The sequence below is a fragment of the Sorex araneus genome, chromosome 4 (assembly GCF_027595985.1).
Source record: "Sorex araneus isolate mSorAra2 chromosome 4, mSorAra2.pri, whole genome shotgun sequence".
Lineage (NCBI taxonomy): Eukaryota > Metazoa > Chordata > Mammalia > Eulipotyphla > Soricidae > Sorex > Sorex araneus.
The window spans coordinates 66,030,556-66,038,907 of NC_073305.1; positions in this window are offsets into that span (position 1 = coordinate 66,030,556).

Genomic DNA, 8,352 nt, shown 5'->3' on the forward strand with positions numbered 1-8,352 from the left:
ACTTCTGGGAATATATCCTAAGGGTGCAAAAAGTCACAGTAGAAATGACATCTGTACCTATATGTTCATTGTAGCACTGTTAACAATAGTCAATACTGGGAACAACCTAAGTGTTCGAGAACAGATGACTGGTTAAAGAAACTTTGGTACATCTACACAATGGAATACTGTGCAGCAGTTAGGAGAGATGAAGTCATGGAACTTTGCTTATAAGTGGATAGACATGGAGAGTATTATGCTAAGTGAAATGAGTCAGAAAGAGAGGGACAGATATAGAAAGACTTATTTGTGGAGTATAAAATAACATAACATGAGACTGACACCCAAGGACAGTAGATACAAGGGCCAGGAAGATTGCTCCATTGAAAGCCTGCCTCGTGAGCATGGGGGTGGGGAGCGGAGAAGGCAGCTGGAATAGAGAAGGGATCACTAAGAAAATGAGAGTTGGAGGAATCGGTCAGGATTGGAGATGTGTGCCAAAAGTTGAAAAAGAACTAAACATGATAACCTCTCAGTATCTGTACTGCAAGCCATAATGCCCAAAAGTAGAGAAAGAGTATGGGGAATATTGTTTGCCATGGATGCAGGGGGAGGGTGAGAAAGGGGGTTATACTGGGGATATTGGTGGTGGGGAATGTGCACTGGTGGAGGGATGGGTGTTTGATCATCGTGTGATTGTAACTCAAATATGAAAGCTTATAACTATATCTCACAGTGATTCAATAAAGTTAAATAAATAAATAAATAAAGTGGGTTTATAACTTTCAGAGATGCTAGAGATTACTGGAGAAAATGGCAATCTCAGAACCTCATTAGTGCTCAGACCTTTGCCTCGAACCCATCATAGATGGGGAGATTCTATAAACAAAAGCGGAAGATCAAGGAGCTCAACCCCAGTAATATTGTACCCCTAAAATATAAAAATATTTTACCCTCTTCTAAAAATGTTTTTAATGGTTTTAAAAATGAGGTAGGGGTCAGATAAACCCAGAGCCGCTGAGTGCGAATCGGACCCTCTGCGCCTAAGGACTTTGATTCCAAAGATGTAACACATTCGGGCATCCAGCGCAGCACCTGAGAGCGATGCACTGGGACACCAAACTGGGCTACAACTCGGTCCTGCTGGGGGTGGATATTTTTTTCCTCCCCACCCTGTCTTCCTGCATGGAAAGCAGCGGGCTGGCGGCACCATGTGGCAGGCGCCATCTTCTGTAACTCCAGACCCACAGGTATTCGGATTTTACTTTGGGGGCTCCCAGGAACTCATGGGAAGGGGGCGTAACCGGCACGCCCTCGGCCCAGATAAACCCGGAGCCGCTGAGCGCGAATCGGACACTCTGCGCCTAAAGACTTTGAATTCAGAGACTTCTTACAGCAATGCACTGGGACTGTGAGCTGGGCTATGTAATTTCTGGCAGAATTTTCCCTGGACTTTATACAGAAATCCAAAACCGCGCGGACGCTACCGCGTCCGCTCGACTTAACATTTATAATTGTCAGCAATGTGAATCGGTTCCATTTGAACAGGTCTGACTTGGGGGGGAAACTCCAAATAATAACAGTAAGTTTTTGTTGAAAATATTGAAGGTTTTTAATGTAGCAGCCACCTCTGGACTGTGAACTAAGCAAAAGCCCCACGCTGGCCGACGTGGCGTGGCGTACACCATACTATGAGGTGCAGGAAGGGGGATGAGGGGGAGAAAGAAAAAAAAAAGGGGAAAAGGAAAAAGAAAAAAAAGAGAGAGAGAGTTATGTCAACTATAGTGAGTTTTGTGTTGAATTATGGAATGTAATCAAGGTAAAGAAAAAATGAAGTGAAATTCATTAGTTATACAGTAGGGGGTAGGGGGTGGGGGCGGGGGGTATGCTGGGGTTTCTGGTGGTGGACTGTGGGCACTGGTGAGGGGATGGGTGTTTGAATATTGTGTGACTGACATATAAACCTGGGAACTTTGTAACTTTCCACATGGTGATTTAATAAAAATTAAAAAAAAATGAGGTAGGGGGAGCAATATTACACAAGGTTGAGCATGTATCTTGCATGTGGCTGACACATTTAATCATAGGCACCCTACATGGTCCACTGAGCCCTGCCAGGAGAGATTCCTTAACACAGAGCCAGAAATAAGCCCTGAGCCCCACTGGATGTGGGCTTTAAACAAAAACAAAATTGTAAAAATAAATTTTAAAAATAAAGTTTTAAAATCTATGAGCTAGGATGGCACTGAAGAGTTTTGTTGAAATGGTATCAGTGCCACCCTTGAGAACGTCATGTGATGACTGGAATGGGAAGCAATGGGAGTGAAGATAGAGGTCAGCAACTACACCACCTCCACTTCGATGATGATATCGTTCTAATAGCATCAAACATTAGCCAAGCGGCACGAAAGCTGGCCGGTTTCAACCATGAGTGTGGAAAGGTCAGACTGCAGCTAAATCTCATGAAGATAATGTTCATGACGTGAGAAACGGACTAGTTCCTGACGTTCCATTTGCTCTCAATGGAACGAAGATCTCCGAATGCAGCAGTTATGTGTACCTAGGTCGAGCACTCAACATGACGAACGACCTGGTACCTGAGCTGCGCAGGAGGAAGAGAGCAGCGTGGAACGCCTTCAAGAGCGTTGAGGAAGTGGTTAAGAAGACGAAGAACCTCCAGCCCCAGGCACATCTTTTTAACTCCTCTGTTCTTCCTGCACTAACATACGCCTCAGAGACCTGGGTCCTACGAAAGCAAGGTAAGAACGCTATTCGGGTCTCCCAAAGAGGAATCAAAAGAGCAGTGCTTGAAGTATCAAGTTTCACTGAAGTGAGAAGGAATCCGGAGTTCTGACCTCTGTCCATACTCAAGAACCAGGGATGCTGTCTCATTTGCCAAGGCATCGAAAATCAGATGGGCCGGACACATAATGTGATTTAGAACACAACCACTGGACCGACTGGAGCTGTTACATACTGGATTCCACAGGACATCAAAAGAACACGTGGTCGCCCACCTACGAGATGGTCAGACTTCATCAAGACCCTGAATGAATGGTTTGAGACTCTTCGTATTCCTGGAGTGAGCAGATGCCACTGGGCTACACGAGCACTCGACAGGGATGAATGGAGACGTTACTGGCACCCACTTGAGCAAATTGATGAGCAACGGGATGACAAGTGATACAAGTGAGCTAGGATGCTCTTGCAATAGTCCAGCAATGAGAAAAGAGTAATCTACATTAAAGGGATGGAATAATAGAACAATGGGTAGAGTATTTGCCTTGCATATGGTTGTCTCAAGTTGGATCCCTAGCACCCTATATGGTCCCCACGAGACTGCCAGGAGTTATCCCTGAGCACAGAACCAGGAGTAAGCTATGCTCAATGCCAGATGTGCCCCCTTTCCCCAACACACACACACACACACACACACACACACACACACACACACACACACATACACACACCAAAAAAACGAGTAATCTAAATCATTGTTGACTTAAGGGAATTTTGGAAACAGTGAAGAAAACTTATTTCAGTGAAGAAACCCAATTTATTTTGAACCAGAAAGGCTATTTCACTAAATGCCCCTAATATTGCCTCTCTGTTCAAGTACTATTAATCTAGTACTATCCATTCCTTGAGCATTAGAGATTCATGGATTTAAGCTCATGAACTACGATCTTTAGTCTACAAGAAGTAGCTGATATGTGATAATGGAAAATAGATAGATGATAGATATTTAGATAGATAGATAGATAGATAGATAGATTGATAGTAATATCTCTCTACAGTGCCTAGTATAGTATTAAATAATTTAAATAATTTAAAGTAGAATTTAAAACATATTTCCAGTTTGGGCCACTAAAATTTTTTCTTTGCTCATCACTTAAAATGGGAGTAGTAGAGCTCCTCCATTCTGATGGATGTAGCACCTCTTCTAGTGTTGTTTGGTAGAAATGAACATTTTAAAATTTCAGCAATAAACTTTAACCATGTGCTGACCAAGTCAGATTCAGTAGTTCAAAGTGTTATAACAATGCTATTAATTGGTTTCTGTTGTGGACATTTACATCATCCTAATGAGGCTGAAGATGGTCATAAAAGTAAATTGTAGTAAATGTTGATTTTAGAAACTTTAGAAATTTGGAGGAGTAAATCTGATTCTGACAGAGAACAATACTCTCCTAAAATATGAACAGGATAGTGTAAAAGTGAACTTACCTAGAATTTTATGTGTATATTTATCTAATTTTTAATATTATATAAAACCAGGTTATCTTTATTCTTTATAGGAAATCCTGGTTTTATTTTGAGAAAATGTGGGCTTAAATCACCTTCTTTACCTCCAAATTTTGTATGCCGGGGAATTAAATGTGATTGGAGGGAAGTCAATTCTCTTTGCTACCTACAGAGCCATTGTTGATTTTTGTTATAAAATGTCATTCTCTCCACCACATTCCTACCTGTTAGAATTTAAAATGGGCAAGTGATTCGCATGCGAGGGGGTGCGGGGGCAACATCTATTGGAAAAGCTGACAGATCCTTAACAATAGCATTGCTCCCAGATTGTTAGTACTGTAGTTTATAAATAATTCATTGATTTCATGGCTTGAATAGTTCCACCAAACTATACTAGAAGAGGTGCAAATTATTCTGCAACACAATCATTTGTTTATATCCATAAAAAATACTATGCATTAGTATCATGGCGAATAAGAATTTTTCAACTCCCATCAGGCAATCAGTTAGTAGAATTTCATAGATCAAACTCTGTGGCATAATTTGCAAAATTTGCCACTCTGTATTACCTTTGCTTAAGGTCACTGTCTTTGTTAACTGTGAGTTTGCAGTCAACTTCAGAAGTGGTTCTAAAATCTGCACCAAGCTCAAGAAAATGTGTCAGTAAAACCCCCCCCCAAAAAAATTTAATAATGGTATACATACAGGAAGTCAATTGTTAACTCAGTGAAAAGCAATCTTTTCAATCTTACTTGCTCTTATGTATGACTCTTTTTATATGAATATTATAGATATAAAATATAAAATAAATATTTAGTCAACATTGAATGGTGAAGTGGAGAAATTTGGGGGAAGAAGCTATTTAAGATATCCTTAATATGAGACGTGGACAATATAACAAAATCCATTATAATGATTCTATTGGTTTTACTTGGTAAACAAGCATGATAAAGTTAGAGCAAATACCAAGAGGATTAGATGATTGAAAAGGATTTCCTTGTAGTCTTACCCAAACATCCAACAGGTGTGCACCAAATCAATGAGAGTACTTTATTTAAGCATTGCTGAAGGGTGCCAATTTAGTATGATAAGAATTAATTAGAATAAGGTGGAAAGTAACTGAAACATTCATTACATTCTTCCCTGCTTCCCTGTACAAACTCTACTGTAATTTCAAGTCCCATTTCCTTTATGTCAATGCCAGTGTGAATGGTGAGTTCTTTCTTTTTCCAATCCCTAATCATGTTGGAGGCAGCATTATTTTGTGCCTGGACCCATCAGACTTAAGTGAGAAGGATCCATTGTGAATCAGCTATCCTGTAACCTCAGATGAGTCTACCTATATTTTAGCATCTTTTTAGTGATACTGAAATTTAAGCTGAAACAGAGCCTCTCTTGAGGAGGTCTTAGTTTCGAGCAAGAGGACATCTCCAAAGAGGCTAAGCACAAAGCATTGGCAAACAAGCCATTCCTCCACTTTATTAACACAGCTAAAATTGACACAGCTATGAATTCCTTCAACTTCTTTGAGTCCGTTTCCTAATCTGGAAAATTAGTTTAATAGTGTGAACCTCAGAAGAAGATAGTTTATTTTTTCCAGTTTTTTTATTGAATCTCTGTGAGCTGCAGTTACAAAACTTTCATGTTTGAGTTTCAGTCATACAATGATCAAATACCCATTCCTTCGCCAGTGTACATTTTCCACCACCAATGAGCAGGAGATAGTTTCAATAGAGCACTTCTGAAAAATCATACATAATTAATATATAACACTGGATTAAGTAATAAAAAGTGTTCTTTTAGCTATGATGTAATAATGACTGAGATTTTAGTTTTGTTTTGTTCTGTCATCCTTTACTTTATTGTTGCTGTTATTACTAATATTATTGCTGCAATAACTGGGGTTTTAGACACACCTGGTTGTGATGCTTGTGCAGTTTTAGCTGTGGTACTCAACAGAAATCACACATCAAGTTACAGTCGTATATTCATCTGTAGCAGTGAGCAAGGTTTGTCATTCCTTTCATCACAATGCTTGCACATGTACTCGCCTGGGGTTAGCTGAAGCATATCCTGGCTATTAGTTCACCATGGTTGTACTTCTTGGCTGTGGTGCTCACACATCTTTTTTAGTTTCAATCCTCTCCACTGTTGCACCCCTTTGTGGTTCTCACACATAGCTATTGGTGGTGCAGCTCCTAATAATTTACAGTGCCAGGGATCATAGATACGGAGCTGCCATGTTTAAATAGCAGTTACTAGGCTCTTGTCCAGCACATGAGGCATCAGTGGAGAATTGAATTCATGCTCATACACTTGCAAGCTGCTGATCTAAACCCTGTGTTTTCCCTCTGGGCTCTTAGGGTCTCAAATTATTAAACCTAAAATGTATATAATGAGGAAATTAAGTAGAAGTGATTCACCTGAGGACACTGTACATGCCATGTGCTGGTTTGTGTGGCAGTCTATGTGAAGTCAGAACAGTGTGATAGACCCGGATTTAAAGTAAAAGCATACAACTATTCAACATTAGAAATATTAGTTTTGTTAAGCTTTCAGTAACAGTAGTTAGATTGAAGTTGGGTTAAAAGCAAGAATGAAATATAGACAACAATATAATATCTTGTGACAGAATACTTTCAAAATGAGGAATAGCTTAATTTTGTTCAATTTTGTTTATTTGTTGTTTGAGTCATACCGGGCAATGCTGGGCTACTGCTGGCTCAGCACTGAGGAATTACTCCTGGTGGTACTCGGGGGACCGTATGGGATCAAACGCAGGTTGGCTGCATGCAAGGCAAACACATTACCTGGTGCACTATCAGTCCAGCCCTCTGGTTGAATTTTTTTTAAACAAGATTTACTAACTAGAAACATGTCTATATGTTCATTGGTCAACTTCATATTTTCTGTTTCTGAGATATTTTTCTTGCGGGAGGGTGTCGGGGTGAGACACCTGTGCTCAGGGTTTACTCCTGCCTCTGTGCTCGGGGATTATTCCTGACAGTATTCAGGGGACCTTTTGTAGTGCTGAGGATCAAATCAGCATTGGTTGTCACAGCACAAGTACCTTACCACCTGTCTATCTCTCTATCTCCTGTGTCTTAGGTCTTAAAAAATCATGAAGTGGCAAAAAATATCCATAAATTCCACTGTAGCATCAGTACCTGGTATGTAAGATTAAGAGACTTGTGCTCAAAGCAAGAGGACCCTAGGCAGTAACTTTATTATTTCTTGACTTCTGAAGACAACCTGAGGAGAGAACTAAGCCCAAAAGTGAAGGGGACAGACTAAGTTTTCAAAAATGGGTTATAAAATATGAAATTGGTTTCCTCGGCCCATCTGTTATGGGATACCAAAGTCTGTGCCTTGAGTTAAGAGTCTGTCAGCTGTTCCATGAGGTGCTTGTGTTTTCAAGAGCAGCTTTATGTGGAAAATGAAATAGAGGTGAAACAGGAATGCAGGTTTGTTAGCTTTTTTTTTAATCCCAAGGTGTGTTGCTTTGAAGAAAAGTGGTTTTGTTGTTTAAGCCTGCTAGGAATTGACGTTAGTATATAGAATAAGGTTTACTTCAACCAATATGACAGATCTATCTATCTGGATTTTATGTGGTCTTAAATAACATACATAGCCAAATATAGGGCAAGAAATTCTCAAAATTAACCAGAAAGAAAATCAACTGATTTCAAGTCCTTTAGAAGTTTAACACTTATTTAATTTTGCACAACAAAGCATAATTAGGGAAACACTCAACTAAAAGGCAGTGAATCAATTCTAATTTAAGATACGTATATGGTTCCTGCACATTTATTACATGTACTTTCTTCTTGTATTGATAAAAAAGATTGAGTATTTTCAGAAATATGACTCTCATAACTATAATGTTTCTGTGTAGACCTTTGGAAATAAGAGTGTAGGTAGCAGCACTGGAAAAACCACAATTTTAACAGGAAGAATGGAGAACTAGGGCCCTAATATTATGCAAAGAATATTCGTAACCTAGAATAAGATGTTCAAAATTATATATGAAAAAACCACAAATACCTCTATTCAAAAATGGCTGCATGCTAAATTTAGATACAATGGATACAATGGTGATCTGGTCTAGAAAATTGTTAGGTGACCCCA